Below are 19,124 nucleotides of genomic sequence, written 5' to 3' on the forward strand. Positions count from 1 at the left end.
CTACTGATCTGAAGGGCAGAAGGATGAGACCCCCACGAAGTTATTTAGAAGAGTGGGAAGAATTTGAGAGTCATATGTTGGATGTTCTTTGGCTGTCCAAAACTGAGGAGGGGGAAGAAGACCTACAGGGAGCTCAAGGGAAGCACAAGAGAGCATCTGGGAGCCAGCAGCGTGATGGGGGCATGAGACAGAGCTGCACTGCCGTGTGTCAGGCACAGTGTTTTCAGGAACTGCAGAGGAGAGTTAATGCCACTGACGAGAGCACAGCTCGTCTGACGTGGTAGCCCTGCTGGTCCTTCACGTACCGGAAAGATGAACTGTCCCTGGAAGAACTGGCGAGGAGAGCTGCAGGGATCGCTGGGACATGGGAGATGGACATGCGTGCTGACGTCAGGAGTGCGGGATTTGCTTGGGCCAGAAAAGCAAGTGGGAGAAGAGTGAGGTGACTGCTGTAAATGCAGAAGAGGGAAATAACACTTAGGGAGAACAGTTACTAACGCTGAAGGGTGTGGGCACCTGAAAAAATGTGACTGCCTGACCCTGAGTAACTTTAAGTTGCAAACTGGAAGAAAACTTCTTAATGCTTAGAAGATTTGGGTTCTGCAAGAGCCTTCCAAGGGAAATAAAGAAAGGAGGAAGCAACCAGCCAAGCCCTGACTGCTCACTATGGAGCTCAGTCACCTTTTGGTGGGCCTGGAGATCTCTTCCAGTCTCTCCTTCCTCCAAATTAACTGCCTCTGCGGGCATTGCCTTTCAAGATACATGTTCCCTCTTCACATTTTAATTGCTCTGATGTCTTCTTGTTTGAAACACTGAACTGTTGCTGATCAAGTATTTTGATGGCAAAAAGTGCTATGCTGACAGGATCGTTTCACTTGTGAGTTGTGCTTAGGTACCAACTCAGATAATGTGGTTTCATATAGCAAGAATTACACTTTTTAACCAGTTAACAAGCACGGGAAGGACTTTACCATGTTTGAACTCCTCTCCCGTTACCGCTGGCGTTGATGCAGATCCCTTGTGTGCAGAGTTCTGCTGTGGAGAGCCTGGGGCGAGGATCCCCATTACACGGTACCGGTCTGAGGGGTTCATCTCGGATGTTAAAACAATTGTGCTTAGCGTCAGTTTAGGTTAGAAGAAAGTTTAAAGGCTTCTGAATTCAATGTTTACACACCCTAGGGTCCTATAGTGGTGTATTAAGATAGCTGTCTTTGGGTTGTGTCAACAATACAGGATTTGGCCATTCCCTATACAAGAAAAGCCAGTAACTGTCCATCTAAAACTCTGCCATGTAATTCAGGGTAGGACTGAATGTTGTCAATGTAAATCTTATATGAAGAACTACCTCTAGAAATGTTACTACTTCTTTCTGCAAATTAAAATAAACAATAGCTCTTACCATTTTGGAAAAAAAAAAAAGAAGAACTTGTTCACAGGAGCAGCAGACAAAGCATTTGGATAGAGTAGACATGTGCTGGTTACCAGCATTGCCCAGGAAACCCCACCAAGAAATCCCAGCAGGTTGCAGTAAATGCCATGTCCTAGAGCGGATCACTGGAGTTAGCCTGCAGTCTTTCAATACCCAAGGATACTCCTTCAAATTTGCAGCACCAACTTCACAATCTATAGAATACTCAGTACACTTCAGCCTCAAAGTCAGTTGTTATTGCAGTGCAATGAGGTCAAAACTGTTGGTCCTTAACAGTGATGAGAAAAAGAATCATTATCACACCACTTCCCAAAATACTGCTACTCTGAAATTTGCCTACACTGCTACAGCTACTGCTTCACTCCAACTTCCCTTAAGACAAAATTTCTGCCATTCTTCTAGCACTTGCTCTAGCCACATGCACAAACAATACTTTCTTATTCCTTATGGATCAAGCTTTTATACTTAACTTGGCTTTTTTACCATCTGTAGTCAGGTTCCTGATAAGCAGTAAAGCACCTTGTCTTGTAGGCACTCCCCTCCTCTCCTCACTCTACTCCCATTAAAAAACACACCTACTCTACCCCATGGACAGATCTTGAATCTAAACTAAAAACCAGGTTTTTGTTTGAAAACTGTCATTTAAATGGCTATCCATGGCTGAAGTACTTCTAAAGGTCTTATTTCTTAAGCATGAGGTGCCTCTGAAAAGCTTAAAGATTACAAACAATCACCTTACTCACGTTTTGCCCACAGTTTAATCGCACGGAGCGTGAGCCAGAAGTTCTCCTCACTTGGCACTAAATGTAGCATTTCATCGGTAACTCTAAGAAAAAAGTTGAAGGACAGAAGTTCCTAGTAACAGGTACAGGTCTGTTTTATGCTACGCTGGATCAATAGCTTACAGTTTATCGTTCAAATCTATGAAAACAAGTTTGGATTACTTGCTTTGTAGTATGTTTATAGATTACACATAACATTCAGTATCCCTCCAGGTAACTGGAGCCCTCAACAGCTTTGTCACAGTTTATAGACTATTGCCAACCATTTTTAATAAGGCCTTTCTAGTGGATTCTGAAAGCCAGGTTTCTTTCGACAGCCAGGAACAATTAAACCAGTCACTGTTAAACAGCGAGCAAGTTAGGCTTTGGGTATTTTAAATATCTTTATTTTTTTTTATGAACTACCACACATTCTCCTCTATCAAGTGCTCCACCTATTCACCTGAAGCAGTCTCTGTGGCAAACTGGAACAATGCACACACCCTGATCCAAGAAACATGAAATACAGGTCTATCTAAACACACAGCTCCCTGAAACATCTAAATTCAAGCCCACTCGCCACCTCCTCAGATCTCAAGTACACAGGAGATCAGCTTATGCCCCTTGTACAGAAACTGGAGTTGTGTCATGTGCATTCTAGACAACTTCAGTAACACTTTCTTCTTAAAGATGTGTAAATATGCTCACCATTTAAGCTCAGTATACATCCAGGCTTCTCAGCAGCCAGTCATCTCCGAGATCAAGATTATCAGAAACAGTTTGCACAGATGGTCTTGCAAACACCAGGTCAATCTTAAGAGGGAAAAAAGTGCCAACCGTTAGTTAGAATGCTGCACTGTTTGTGAACAGCACACCAGTGGGGGACAGTTAGTCAAGTCTAGAAAGAGGGGTTAACATTTGCATTTAGAACTATGTGACTATAGATACATCTCCCAAGAGACTTATTTGCCAAAAAAATCAAGAAAATTGCTAGAAGTTCCATATTTTATTTACAAAACCCTTCATTTACAAAACCCCCTTTCTAAGCTAGGGAAAGGAAGGGGTTTTTAAGTTGAAAAAGATTACTCTGAACTTAGAATTTCCATTAAAAGGGAACTTAAAATTAATCATAAAATTAAGACGTAAGTTCAACCACCTCAGCTGTACTTCAGCAAAGGAGAGAGCATTTCCTCTATGCAGTAAGCCCTTTTGATCCTGAAGCATCTGGTTCATAGCACAGTCTGAGGCAAGAAAGTTATTCTGTGAATGTCTGCACCAGACAAAGGCCACAAGAAGGTCACGGAACAAGTGACTTCATGGAGTGGTACCAAGCAGTGACTTGCTTAGGTACTACAGCACGCAGGTCTCCATTCACCGTGTAAGAGGCAGTCAAGATACAGGGATTCCTGCAGCTGACAAACCCAGGCAGGAGTCACATGAGTACCTTCACTTGCCATTTCCCAGATTGTCTCATGAGCACTTCACTTCTGATTTGCAACAAAGCATTTAGTCTGCTGACAGGATTCACACAGTGAACTACCCCATACCCATCCCTCTGTAGAAAGCCAGCTGGTCAGAGCTGGGAGGAGTCAGCAAAGACCCTGTCTCTGCTCCCACTCTGCATGGTCCCTGGGAGATAAGTGCCATTCCAGCAGGCTCCCCCGCTCTAAGCACAGGGCAGAAAGGGGTGTCCCTGATATCCCCCCACCTGCCAGGCTTCCTGGGGGCTTATTTTCCTATCAGCTCCCATTTTACTGCAGCGTCTTCTCCTGGGATCGGCTGTGGTCAGGCCGTTTAATTACAGTTTCCTGAATACACTCTAAGGTACCAATAACCTTGTAAAACAGCATGGTCGCAGCTCCCTGGAGAAGTTCTCCTGTTCCAAAGGAAGAAAAAAAGCAAAACGCTTACCTCAAAGCCATCAAACTCAAACTTGACAACTGGTACAGACGCATCTTCAACTGCCTGTAAAGGAGCGGATGACTGTGTAAGAAAATATTTTTTGCTACTTTCATGTTCTTCCTAAACTGTGATAAACTACAGAATTCACATTGCTAAACTACTTAGTATAACGACCGAGTTGCTTTCAAACTAAAAAAAAAAATTGTTAGTAAGTTACAAGCAGTATGGCACTAATACGGTCTAATACTGGCTTTAAAAAGTTCCTTAACCAGGAGATTCAGAGGTTGATCCTGTGTTGTAATGAACCAGCAGTGCACAACGAGCCATCAGTGTCAGTGCTGGTAAGGCACTTACCTTGGCCGTGAGGAAGAAAAGTAAGAGATTTCTGTTGCTGTCTTACCACTGGTTAACATCCAGAGAAATCTAAAAAGTTCTGTCCACATCTGACAGTGCGCACTAGCCTCCCTTATTTTGATTTTCTACCGTGCCTGAGGGGCTGTCAGATACCTTATGGGACAGTTTTCAGTGCTGCAGACCCCTTGTCAGAACTGTGCCACAGCCCACTGAGAGTCTGTTCTCAGGGGACAGTCATCCCAGCAAAGGCTCATTCGCTGTGCACATGAAGTCTTTCCAAATGTCTGCACGAGGAAGACCAGGCTAAGAGGAACGCTTCTCAGGAGCTCAGTGTCACAGGCGAGGTGCACAATACATCACCCGGGGGTGATTTTACAAAGCAGTCTGCACGTTCACAGCGCAGCCCCTACTCACTTGATGTCAAGCTGACAGCGTGTGTCCCTTCTGCAACGTCTCGGGCTGAGTGGCCAGAGAGGAACAGGACCAAGGGGAGAATGAACTAGAGGTTCTAAAGTGCATCCAGAGGGACACCACGGCAAAGGCGCTGACAGAAGCCTTTCCACATCCCCTTCAACTGCCTTAGCTTTCAGGCTGCCCCTTCCTCTTCCTGCCCCTTACTAGACCTAAGATTAAGGCAAGGCTCCTAGGTGTGATAGACAGTAAACTGTTTGTTCATCAAATTCCATTGAAGATACTGGGAGCTCGTGACATGTTATTCCATAAACTATGTTGGCCTAAGCTTAATCTTAACTATTACACTGTGTAACGACTAACTGACTGTAAGTGCTTATCTAAGTTGAAATGCTGAAGCAAGGACTCCTACTAGGCAAAAGACTGAAAAGAGGGAGAAAGGGAAGAAGGACAAAGGGGAGAAAGACAAAGGGGAGAAGAAGAAGAAAAAAAGGGGGTAGTGTCTATATTCTGTAAGATATAAACAAAGACTTTGTGAGCCACTCTCAGGAAAGTAGGAAATACGAGAAGCTGGTGACGTGAGGAAGACCCGGATGGAGCGACCCCCTAGCTGCAAAGTGCGCAGACGCAGGATACACCTCTCAGAGAGACCCGATAACGGAAGGCGGAGGATATAAAAAAGACGGACCCTCGGGAAGTGGGTGCGCGCCGTTGGTGGAGCAGGGACTCCCCGGCCACCCAGCGCTGTTTTGCTTATTGCCGCTTGCTAAAATAAATAATTGAAATTTAATTTGTCCTAACTTGCATCATTTTGGCAAGATAGTCTATAACAAAATTGGTGCCGTGACTCGGATAGAGGCAATCTGGTGGGAAGCCCCATACGGGGAGGCGCGCCCCGCTGAGTTCAGCGGCCCCGGCTGAGTGCTATCACATCACGCCCTCTACCGACGAACTCCAAAACTCGGCAACAAGCAAAAAAAAAAAAAATACCGGTAACCCCGTAATCTTTGTGCACGAAGCCCCGGACGAAGACGCAGGGTTGCGTGAGTATAGGCCGGTTACCGTTCGGTTGGGGTTGGGTTTCCCGGAGCGTGGTGTGTGAGACGCCCAGCAGGGCGAAGCGAGTGCGGACCCCTCGGTAGTGCAGTTCCCATATCCCGCGAGGGACTGGGTCACGAAAAGGGGGAAGCGAATTGTGTGAGTGTGTGAAGGCGCTCCGGAAGATGGGACAGAAGAAAAGCAAGCCTTCTGATCCCATGGGTGATTTGGGACCCGAGGTGAGGTACCCCCAAATACCACCAGATAGCCCTTTAGGCTTGATGTTAAACCATTGGGAAGATTACCCCTCTAGGCGGGGTAAGGACAAAGCAAAAATGATTTATTATTGTATGGAAGTTTGGGGAGGGAAACAAATCAGAGGCGATCATCTCTATTGGCCTGTTTTTGGGTCCTTTGAAGAATGGGTCTGCCAAGCCCTAAACATTTATGTCAACTCAAGGGAACCCTTTAATTTAGAGGAGAGTGAATATGCACAGGTATGGATAGCATCAGATACCCGAATAAATCTATATCCTCTAAAAGAAAAAGTTAAGAAAAAGAAGGTACGTGATGAGGACGAACCTCCCACCTCTCCTCCTCCTTACATACCTCCACCCCCACCTCCGGCGCCTTCACCTCCTCCGACTGCGCCGGAGGACCCAGAGAATTCAGACTCCCCACCTGAATCCCCGAAAGAACCGAGACGAATAACCCGTAGTCAAACTAGAATGGGGTGGGGTGATAGTGGCTTGTACCCCCTAAGGGAGGTTGCGATGGGAGGACCCCAGCCTGGCATGGGATATGTGACTGTCCCTCTTAATTCAGGGGACGTCAGAGAATTTAAAAAAGAGATGGGGAATCTATTGGAGGATCCCTTAGGTGTGGCGGAGCGGGTGGATCAGTTTTTAGGACCAAACATCTATACCTGGGATGAAATACAAGCCATAATGGCTATACTATTCACTGTTGAAGAAAGGGATATGATCAGGAGAGCAGGAATGAGAATTTGGGATCAACAGCATCAGCAAGGTCCGGCAGCAGATGTAAAATGGCCTCTAAATCGACCTAATTGGAATAATCAAAATGAAATCGATAGAGGTCATATGCAAGACCTGAGGACGATTGTAATCCAGGGTATAAGGGAATCAGTCCCTAGAGGACAAAATATAAACAAAGCCTTTAGTGAACATCAGAAAAAGGATGAAACTCCTACTGAGTGGTTAGAGAGACTGAGGAAAAATCTTCAGCTTTACTCAGGACTAGACCCTAATACCCCAGTGGGACAGGCATTGTTAAAGACACAATTTGTGGCAAAAGCATGGATAGATATTAGAAAGAAGCTAGAAAAAATAGAAGATTGGCAGGATCGGGGGTTGGATGAATTACTGAGAGAAGCACAGAAAGTCTATGTCCGAAGGGAGGACGAGACTCAAAAGAAACATACCAGAATGATGGTAGCTGCGATAAGGGAAGGACAGAGAGTGAACAGTGCTGGGAGAAAACAAGAAGGTCAAAGAACAGGCTATAGATCAAAGGAACCGGAGAGAGAGAGAGAAAAAGGGAGTATTGTCTGCTTTTATTGCGGAAGAAAAGGTCACACAAAGAAGAGCTGCAGAAGGAGAATGATGGATGAGAGAATGTTTAAAGAAGATTAGGGGTGTCAGGGGCTCTATTTGCTGGGGACCCGAGAACGAACTGAGCCCTTGATAAAGTTAAAAGTAGGTCCTCAGCAACAGGAGGTAGAATTTTTAGTAGATTCAGGAGCGGAGAGATCTACTGTTCAATCATTGCCCCAAGGATGTAAGATTTCATCAGAAAAAGTACAAGTAGTTGGGGCGAAAGGAGAACCATTCGGAGTACCGGTAATTAAAGATGTACTCCTTGAAACAGATTCTAAAGTGGGGGTGGGATCCTTATTGTTAGTACCTGAGGCAGATTATAACCTACTGGGGAGAGATCTAATGATTGAATTAGGAATTAGTTTGGAAGTAACAGAACACAAACTTGAAATCAAACTATGCCCCCTACGGGTTGAAGATGAGACTAAAATCAACCCTGAAGTGTGGTACACTCCGGATACGGTGGGAAAACTGAATGTTGAACCTTTTATGGTAACCATCCGGGATCCTGAAGTACCGGTGAGGATTAAGCAATATCCCATACCTCTGGAGGGAAGGCAAGGATTAAAACCAGAAATTCAGAGATTAATAAAGCAGGGATTATTGGAACCCTGCATGTCCCCTTTTAATACTCCCATTTTACCTGTCAAGAAGGCGGATGGGGGGTACAGATTAGTCCATGACCTAAGGGAAATTAACAAAAGGACTGTAACTAGATTCCCTGTAGTAGCTAACCCACACACTCTCTTAAGTCAATTAGGCCCGAACGACCGGTGGTACAGTGTAATAGACTTGAAGGACGCTTTCTGGGCATGTCCCTTAAAAGAGGAGTGTAGAAACTATTTTGCTTTTGAGTGGGAGGACCCAGACACCCACAGGAAAACTCAACTCCGGTGGACAGTCCTACCCCAAGGTTTCACTGAATCCCCAAACCTGTTTGGGCAAGCTTTAGAACAAATTTTGCAGGATTACCAGATAGGAGATACCCTTACCCTAGTCCAGTATGTAGATGATCTTTTAATAGCAGGGGAGGATGAGGAAAGGGTTCGGGAAGAAAGCATCAAGTTGTTAAATTTCCTGAGCTTAAAGGGACTGAAAGTGTCAAAATCCAAATTGCAATTTGTTGAAAAGGAAGTTAAATACCTAGGGCATCGATTAAGTCAAGGAACCAAGAAATTGGATCCAGAAAGGGTGAAAGGGATACTTTCCCTACCAAGTCCAAAAACTAAAAAACAAGTCCGGCAGCTATTAGGGCTATTTGGATATTGTAAGCAGTGGATCGAAGGGTATAGTGGAAAGGTGAAGTTTTTATACACCAAAATAACTAAAAATGGATTATTAAAATGGACTCAGGAAGATGATCAACGGTTAAAAGAACTAAAAACTGAATTGGTAAATGCTCCTGTTCTGAGCTTGCCCGACCTGAAAAGACCATTTTTCTTATTTGTCAACACAGAGGAAGGAACCGCATTTGGAGTATTAGCCCAGGAATGGGCAGGAAAAAAGAAACCAGTAGCATATATCTCAAAATTACTGGACCCCGTAAGTCGGGGATGGCCTACGTGCCTACAAGTTGTGGTGGCAGCTGCTTTGTTAGTTGAGGAAGCGCATAAAATAACTTTTGGTAGTGAATTAAGGGTACTATCACCCCATAATATTAGAGGTGTGTTACAGCAAAAAGCAGAAAAATGGATAACCGATGCTAGACTAGTAAAATATGAGGCAATCCTCATTACGTCCCCCCACCTGACCCTTGAAACAACATCGTTACAAAATCCAGCCCAATTTTTGTATGGAGAACCTAGTCAAGATCTTTTTCATGATTGCCTCCGTAACATCGAGGAGCAGACTAAGATAAGACCAGATTTGGAAGAGGAGGAATTAGGGAAAGGAGAAAAATTATTTGTAGATGGATCCTCTCGAGTGGTAGAAGGGAAAAGAAAATCAGGGTATGCCATAATTGATGGAAAAACTTTTAAGGTGATAGAATCAGGACCCTTGAGTCCCAGCTGGTCAGCACAGGCATGTGAATTATATGCAGTATTAAAGGCTTTACAATTACTAAATGGAAAAGTGGGAACTATATACACCGATTCTAGATATGCCTTCGGAATAGTACATACCTTTGGGAAAATATGGGAAGAAAGAGGTTTAATCAATTCTCGGGGGAAGAGCCTAGTACATCAGGAGTTAATATCACAAATTTTGCAAGCTATACGAGGGCCCAGCGAAATTGCGGTAGTACACGTAAAAGGACACCAGAGGGGGCTAAATCCTTTAGTACGGGGGAATAACCTTGCTGATCAAGAGGCAAAGAGAGCAGCGCTATCAGCACTGGACTTGGATGATCCGATAGAGGACAGAAAGCGGTGTGTTAATTGTGGAGATAATTACCTCCCCTGTTATGGTTGCTGGAAAGAATACGGAGTAGACGGTATAGAATGTGTATGTGAAAGACCAGGGTTTAAGTGGTGCTTTTTCCATGGAAAATCCTATGAACTTTTAAGTTTTACTGTTCAAGAACAAGCAAAATTAAATCAAATGGGGATTAAACAGAAAGCTAATGGAAAATGGGAACTCCCGGACGGCCGAGAAGTTCTCCCAAAACCCATAGCTACCAAGATAATGCAGCAATTCCATAAAAACACTCATTGGGGAACTCAGGCATTAGTGGATCAATTTGCAACTAAATACATGTGCATTGGGATATATGATATAGCCAAACGAGTGATAGGAGAATGTCTCGTTTGTCAAAAAGTAAATAAACATCAAATAAGAAAACGAGTATATGGGGGGCGAGAATTGGCTCATAGACCTTTTGCAAGAATACAAATAGACTTTACTGAATTACCAAAGGTGGGGAGGTATAAATACCTATTAGTAATTATAGATCATTTAACTCAATTCGTAGAAGCCTTTCCCACAGCCCGAGCCACAGCTCACACAGTAACAAGGATATTACTTGAAGAAATTATACCTCGGTATGGAGCAATAGAAGCAATAGACTCAGATAGAGGTCCACACTTTGTATCCAGAGTAGCCAAAGAGACTTTGGCTGCCCTGGGTACACAGTGGCAATACCATACTCCGTGGCACCCGCAGAGCTCAGGGAAAGTTGAACGTATGAACGGAGAAATAAAAAAACAACTTACCAAACTAATGTTAGAAACTAAAATGTCATGGGTAAAGTGTCTCCCTTTAGCCTTGTTAAATATCAGAACTCAGCCCCGAACTGATGTAGGCATTTCTCCCTTTGAAATGCTATATGGGATGCCCTATGATTTAGAAATGCCACCGGATCACCCCCAACTTGAAGAATTAAAGATAAAGTCCTACCTGATACAGCTAATGGCAAGGAGAAAACAACTACAGGCTCAGGGGATGGTAGTACAAAGGCCTCCATTGGATGTGGCCATGCATCAAATCCAACCAGGAGATAAAGTACTAATCAAATCATGGAAAGAATCTTCTTTGACCCCCCGTTGGGAAGGACCCTATGTTGCTCTTATCACTACAGAAACTGCTGTTCGGACTGCTGAGAAGGGGTGGACACACGCAAGCCGAGTAAAGGGACCTATACAGGATCCGGCCTGGAAAGTGACCAGCCCTCCTGGGGATTTACGAGTCACCCTTCGGAAAACCTGAAAGAACTCTCTACACATTGTGAGATAAGAACCTACGAAGGACTCGATGAGTGAGACCCTGATATTTTTGTCCAATTGAAACTTATATTTGTTTTCCTTTTATATGCATAAAGTGTAAAGTGTAATGTATGTAAAGAAGGCTGGGGGATTCATAATGCACATGGAATAAATCTTCAGTCTAGTTGTAATCAGTGTTATTAACGAGAACAGAGATTAACTAATCAGGCCCTAAAACTGGAGATTCTAAAACTTGGTAGAAAATATTTACTAAAGAGAGTGCACTCACTCTAATTGGCCTACTCAATAGCACTCTCAGATCCTAAGGGTGATCTGTAGAAAGCACATCCCCTGGGTCCCCTGTCGTGAACCCGAGGTCAAAGATAAAAACTGGGAGACCTATGTGTCCCGGAGTAGAGGCAAACGTACCCCTGAAGAATACGGCTGCTGCCGAGAAGATGGAACACCCTGCTGCTCTAAGCAACAGAGTAGGCAGAGGAGGCAGAGACGTATCAAAGTGGGGAAAACTTTACTGCCCTACTCTGAAGAAAAAAGGACCTCTGAGGGAGAAGGGCCAGACGAGAGTGTCAGACACCCCGATACAAAAGAGACTAAGAAAAAATATGCAAATCTATAGAATCCCGTCAGCCTTCTATTGGAGCTATTGGATAGTCTGGCTAGGTGTATTAGCTACAATGAATACACTACCAGGATGGGCTAGAACGACTAACCAATCCCACCAACCTTTTGAACATACCCTAACTAATCAAATTATATGGCCTTGGACAGATGCTTATTATGGACATACAGGAAGTATGGATGCAGATTTGTATGGGACAGAGTTAGCAACTGCCATACTAAGCAATAACCTAACACTCCAAACATATAAATGGGACAATTCATCCCATACCTGGACAGCTAAAAAAGGAGATGAGATACAGATAGACTGCAGAGTATTCAATGTAAATGTGATAATAAGTCGGCACCCTTTAATTCAAACCGTCCGTCAGCCCCCTTTTACTCAAATCGTTATCAGAGACAAAACGGAATCTAAAATAGCTCAAACCCGTTGTGAGTCGGAAGCCTGTTGGTATGCATTTACTGCAACCCAACCGGTGTCCATAGTTTGTTTGGGAGGGACCAGGTCAGGAGATCAAGCTATATCTTTCCGATTTCCATTGAATATACAGGAGGAAACTACAACAACCACAACCCACGCTCCCAAAGAGACTACTCAGACTACTCATACTGTTCCAACACAACCAACAGTCGTGCTTAGCCCAAGAATTTTTAAAATTGGACCATATGCAATTAGAAATACAGGTAAACAACAAATGCTGTTTAACCCGGCGTGGTCTCTCAAACAAGTTGAATTGTTAATGCAAAATAATGTTTCAAATATTCAGCCAGCATGTTCACCTTTCCTAAAGACTTCTTACGAAGGATGGACAACCTGGCTGCAAAAACAAACTCCTCACACAAAAAGAACGCAGAGAGACTTAACCGGTGCTTTGGGAACAGGATTGGGAGTTTTAAATAGTATTGATTCGGAGGTGATAATGAACAAATTGGCTACCTCAATTAGTGATTTAACTAATATACAAAGGCCTTTGCGATCCTCCTTATTGGCTTTGGGGGCTAACCAGTGGCTGTTGTCGAATATATTACCAAAAGGGGAAAAGGTAAATATAAAGGATCATGAATTGATTACAGATGCACTCAGTGTGCTCCAAAATAACCTCTCTTTAGCTCTCAGCTGCATCCAGGCTCAAATATGGATGCAGTCGATAGCTGCCTCAATTATAAGAGAAGGTGAAGAAGGTATTCTTCCTACTGAAATTCGAAGAATAATTTGGGACAGTGCTACTAATTTTGAAAAGAAACTCCAGTCCTGGTGGAACCTGGTAAACTTTACCTATGACCCCATCACAAACACAGCTACTACCTTTATACTCACTATTTACAATGCCACCATATACCAAATTTATCCTATCATTGCATTAGGGCTGAATCACAACGGAACCATACTCTATCCTTCTGAGCACAGAGTATGGGCCCGAAAGGTAAACGAAAAATGGCAAACTGTCAATCTAGAGTCCTGCATTGTACGGGAACAACAAGGATTCATTTGTGAAGGCAATGCAGTTGAGGCACAAGATATTTGTTTAGATACCGAACAAAATATTTGTCACTTTGAGGTCCATCCCAATGAAAATCCTAAAACAGTACTTATATATATTGGCGAAGGTTGTGTATGTTTGAGGATGGTTTGTGAATTCTTAACCGTAGACAAGATCATAATAGAGACAAAAAATTATTCAAATCTCTGTGTTTGCAACTTCACAAAGGTAATCGGATGTGACTTTTCCTATTTAGCCCCGGTCACGTCTTACCAACTCCTGCAATCCAATTATACATTAATACATAATCTACAACCTACACCCATTGGAATGAACCTCACTTTGGTTAAGCAGTTACTTCAACACAAAGACTTAGTTAGAATTTTAGAGAAAGTTAGAGAAAACGGACAGAAAACTCTAATAACTGTTCATCACAATGTGGAAGAAATACACCGAGTCTTGGAAAGAGCAAAAAAGAATGCAGAACATAACTGGTGGGACACCCTTTTTGGATGGTCACCTACTGCTACAGGCATCTTGAACAAGTTGTGTCACCCCATTGTGGTTCTCTTGATATTAATCTTAATCAGTTTGACTTTGTCAATAATATTATATGTCATAACTTGGAGAATGATGCAACGGGTAACATATCTGATATCTGTCACCCGTCCAATACTCATTAAAGCCAAAACCAATCAATTAGATGATGACTTTAAATTGAAAAAAACTCTCCTGTTAAGTCAACAAGAATTGCAACGATTTGATGAACAAAATGATAAAAAGAAAAAGGGAGGATTGTGATAGACAGTAAACTGTTTGTTCATCAAATTCCATTGAAGATACTGGGAGCTCGTGACATGTTATTCCATAAACTATGTTGGCCTAAGCTTAATCTTAACTATTACACTGTGTAACGACTAACTGACTGTAAGTGCTTATCTAAGTTGAAATGCTGAAGCAAGGACTCCTACTAGGCAAAAGACTGAAAAGAGGGAGAAAGGGAAGAAGGACAAAGGGGAGAAAGACAAAGGGGAGAAGAAGAAGAAAAAAAGGGGGTAGTGTCTATATTCTGTAAGATATAAACAAAGACTTTGTGAGCCACTCTCAGGAAAGTAGGAAATACGAGAAGCTGGTGACGTGAGGAAGACCCGGATGGAGCGACCCCCTAGCTGCAAAGTGCGCAGACGCAGGATACACCTCTCAGAGAGACCCGATAACGGAAGGCGGAGGATATAAAAAAGACGGACCCTCGGGAAGTGGGTGCGCGCCGTTGGTGGAGCAGGGACTCCCCGGCCACCCAGCGCTGTTTTGCTTATTGCCGCTTGCTAAAATAAATAATTGAAATTTAATTTGTCCTAACTTGCATCATTTTGGCAAGATAGTCTATAACACTAGGGACAAACTTGTTTTCTGATACAGCTGACTCATTCTCAAACCAGAGGCAGGGGAGAAGTGTACCACAAAGATTCTTATGTGATGTACAGTCACTGTGGAAAAGAACCAAAAGCTTGACTTCTCATGCTGCAGGAAACAGTATTTTAGAAAGTACTCAGAAACAACTGCTTTTTAAATTTTGGCTTGTAAGACATCCACTACCAATATGAGTCTTTAACATGAATATTCTTTTTGTAGAAGTTGCACAATTATCAATGAGAGAGCTCAGTCGCTCTTAGATTCTTTATTTCCTCCTGATGTTTTAGTTTTTCAAAGAATCTGATCTTTCTACATGTCTAGGAGCAACAGAAACAGCATCTCTGTCAGCACCTGCAAAGAGACTCCATTTCTTGTTATTGTTGGAAGTCACTTTCAAACATTAGAACTATCACCAGACAATGAAAGTAATGAAAGTTCCACCTTTAGTGTGTGCTCCAAGACAGTAAGATCCAAATGTAAATATTTTGCCACCAACATTCGTTACTGTTGAAGGGGGAAGATTCTGTGGGTAGAAGAGAAAGAAGTTACTTTAGAGTATAAGATACACGTTGATCTATGTGCAGCTTCAGGCAGCATAGAAGTTTTTTAGAAAGACTACAGCCTCCATAAACCATGTCTTCTCACTCCCCTACTGAGTTCTTAGTCTAATAGACTGCTACTGTTTTTCTGAAGTGAGTGCTTGCAACTCAAAAAAAAAAAAAAAAAAGAAAAAATAAAAGAGTAATGTAGAAGTCCTTTCACTAATTTACAGAAATTAAGACCTGTTATTAGTCTTCCCCACAGCAGACACAGATAAATTAACACGATCTAAGAGATATATATAAAGGGCAAGTCTAGTGTAATCATTTCAAACTAGATTGGGGGCTGGAGGCTGTTTGAGGCAAGATTAGTGCCATTGACCATCTATCTCACCCCACAATACCTTGTTTCAGCTTTGTTAACTGCTGCAAGTCAACTGATAGAGCCACTTCACACATCTATTCAGTGCCCCAAACACTTCAAGATCTTGATCTGAAGTATCTTTCATTCCTTATTTCAATGGCAGTTACTACAGTTCTACCCAATACTTAAGAAGAAAAGTTAGAAGTTGAACTTCAACATAAATCCTAGTAGTATGGCCTTTGAAAGAAAAAGGCTTCAGCTGTTTTGATAAGAACATATAAAAAAGTCCTTACCTTGCTCTCACCAAGTTCTGAAATCCATTCATTGACAAAGTTATTCAGTTTACCAAGAAGAACCAGCCTGCACAGAAAACTCATGTTAAGTTTGCCCTAAAAACCCAAGAGGTTAACAAATTTGACAGTCATGTTATACCTGTGATTCAGTTCTCCCCCATCTTTCAATACCCCAGATGGCTTCATTGCTTCAACTATCTTCTGAGTATGGATGCAATCCATCTCCTTAGGAGGAGCCAAGCTAATCAGAGAAGTAATTCCACAGTGCTTTTGAGGCTGGTTCTGCAGCTTAGAATGGCTGTGGGAGAAAACAAAATACTGAAAACTTCACAAAAGAAAAAAAGAAACAAACACCACCTTCCTGGAAAACATCCTTCAGTTTACAGGTTTCCAAATCAATGTCTGTTCTTTTACCCAGCATTAATATAAATGAGAAAAAAATTGTTCTGCTTATGATTTTTAGATAACTTGACCTAACTTAAAAGTCACAACTACTTTTTCAAAAATATTTGTGAATATAAGAAAAGATCTAAGTTGCTACCATCTTAATACAACTTATTTGCATTGCTCTGGACAGTTAGAACTGATCACCAGGAAATGAAAAGGTTTGAAATCCACTAAGGGTGACACTACACACAGCAGAACTTTTGGACACATTTCAGTTTCGTATCAGTTTTGATTTAAGGATATTCCCATCAGCTTCCTGCTAACATTAAATAAGACCATTTAACACTGGTTTCTTTTAGTTAAATGTATTTGCTGTGCTTCTGATTCTGGAAGGGCATTGTAGTTGATTGTAGAGGAAGGAGATATAACAAAGTGATCTGTTAAAGAGCTGATGCAGTAAATTCAGCATTGCCTTGTTTTTGTTTATGGAAGAGTATGAATGGAAATATCAAACAATCTGCACCTAATTTTGCTAGGAGAGCCTCATGCACTTAACACAGTGTTCAGTTTTTAGAGTTCAGAGGCTTAGCTGTACATACATCTGTTTGGTCTAAACCCAAGAGATGTACGTCAGCATATAAAGCAGCACAAGTTAAGCTCTGTATGCAGAGGGTGCTCAAACCTGGCTTAGCCAGCTCACTGCCCAGTTAGGCTGAGCAGGACACCAGGCACCTGGGTTTGGAGCCCCCAGAACTCCAATTACAGCAAGGCATAATTTGTGCCTCCAACCCTCCGCTTGCCCTGCGTGTTTAAGACTTATTTGCAATCAAAAGCAGCACAGGACTGATATGGCAGGACAACATTAAATTAAAGGCAGCATTTGCACAGAACCCTTGCTTTAGAAAGGGAAAAATGGAGAAGAAAACCACAGTTTGCAATACCAGCTGAAATCAGGACAGAGAAAGGAGCGGGACAGGAGGGAAGCACTGTACTGAATGGATCAAGGGTCTCTACAGAAACACCAGTAGCAAAAGGGGGAGATGCATTAAAAGGTCTGTACATCTCATCACGCTTGTCAGAGTCCACATCCAGACCCTAAGGCTAAAGGGATTAATGATGCCATTATTCAAACTGGCTCTTTTTCTGCTTCACAGCCAGCCAGCCTCAAATATTAGATGGGTTAGTCAAAGAATCATAGAATGGTTTGGGTTGGAAGGGACCTTAAAGATCATCCAGTCCCAACGCCCCCTGCCCTGGGCAGGGACACCTTCCACTAGCCCAGGTTGCCCAAAGCCCCGTCCAGCCTGGCCTTGAACCCTTCCAGGGAGGGGGCAGCCACAGCTTCTCTGGGCAACCTGTGCCAGGGCCTCACCACCTGCACAGGGAAGAATTTCCTCCTGATAGCTAATCAAATTCTACCTTCTGTCAGTTTAAACCGTTACCCCTCATCCTATCACTACACCCCTGATAAAGAGTCACTCACAGGAGCCCCTGCCCCGCTACCACACACACCCCCCGATGCAATACAGCTGTGAAGGGTTTTAAAATCCATACAAGCTGTTGATTCTTGGTTTGTTGATCAAAGATCTGCTGGCATAAGAAACATTTCAAAGCAATCTCTTGCTTCAGCTTCGATGAAGAATTATGCTTCAACCATACAAATGAACTAAGAGGAAGGGCAATACAACCCATTTTCTCTGCAAACCTTAGCAAAGCCCAACTCTTGACCCCATCTGCACGTTTTTATAGTGGAACCTGACTCTTCCACCCAAAGAAAGTGACTATAGAAATTAGTGCAGGAGAACCACTGGGATTGCCCCAGGCATCATGAAAACAAGGAGCCTGCAACAGAATTCACGGAGGAGACAGACAGGAACTGCCAGACGGCAGCTAGACTGCTACTGAAAAAACATTATTCCAGACAAAACATGCAGAAGCCCAAAGGTCAGTGTCAACAGTGAGTACGAACCAGCACTGCACAGTCACCAGCTCTGCCCTGAAGGACTCCAGGGCAGTGATAAACAAGCCCACGGAATCAAATGCAGCCTGACCTACAAACTAAAGATTGCTCATCGGTGTCACCGCACGGGCAGAGCAGGTACTGGGGAAGAACATTTGTGTGACCACCCCTCGATTTACTGCTGCAGGGTCAGGATACACCGGCTGGAAGGGGGAAAGGACATGAACTTCACTTTGCTTGGACAGCCCAGCAAAACCGACCCAGCAGTTCAGCCACTTTTAGAAGCCTTTTCAGCATCCATTTCCAACTGTCAACCTTCACTTCTCAGGAAAAAACTGGGGGTTTTGAATGAGACCTGACAAACCTATCCCTCGCACAGTAACCTGATTAGGAACACTCAGAGAAAGCCACATCCCCCCCATTTCAGCTGGATATGCACCCTCATCCCAGTGTGGAGCCTCAGCCAGCAGCAGCCCGCAGCCAGCCAGGCCGCTGGGAGGGGGCCGGGACACCCCAGCGCAGAGCCCTGCTAGCACAGAGCCGCCCCCAGCACCGCCCCAAACCAGGGGCTGCGACCCCCGGGCTGAGCCCCAGAGCCTCTAGCCACTCCCGCTCCCTGCCTGCCCCTGGTAGAGGCCGGGCAGTTCTGGAGAGGAGCTTTCCCGGGCGGGGGACAGGTTCGCCCCTCACGGGGCTGCGCGGGAAAAGCCCCTCGGGCAGACACGCTGCCCCCCGCCCCTCTCCTTCAGGGCGCGGACCCGCAGCTGCCGGCGGCGGCGGCGGCTGGCGGCAGCAGCTGCTGGCGGCGGCGGCGGCGGCGGCTTCCCCCCCCCATCGGGACTGACGGGCCGCGCTCGCCGGACCGGCAGGGCCGGGGCCGGGGCCGGTCGCGG

At 43.9% G+C, this 19,124-nt stretch overlaps 1 pseudogene; it reads right to left on the reverse strand.

Moving 5' to 3' along the window:
• LOC141918788 (poly(A) polymerase gamma-like) lies at positions 1-18,525 on the reverse strand (annotated as a pseudogene).
• Between the last annotated feature and the right edge of the window lie 599 nt (positions 18,526-19,124).

The sequence above is a fragment of the Strix aluco genome, chromosome Z (assembly GCF_031877795.1).
Source record: "Strix aluco isolate bStrAlu1 chromosome Z, bStrAlu1.hap1, whole genome shotgun sequence".
NCBI classification, from domain to species: Eukaryota; Metazoa; Chordata; class Aves; order Strigiformes; family Strigidae; genus Strix; species Strix aluco.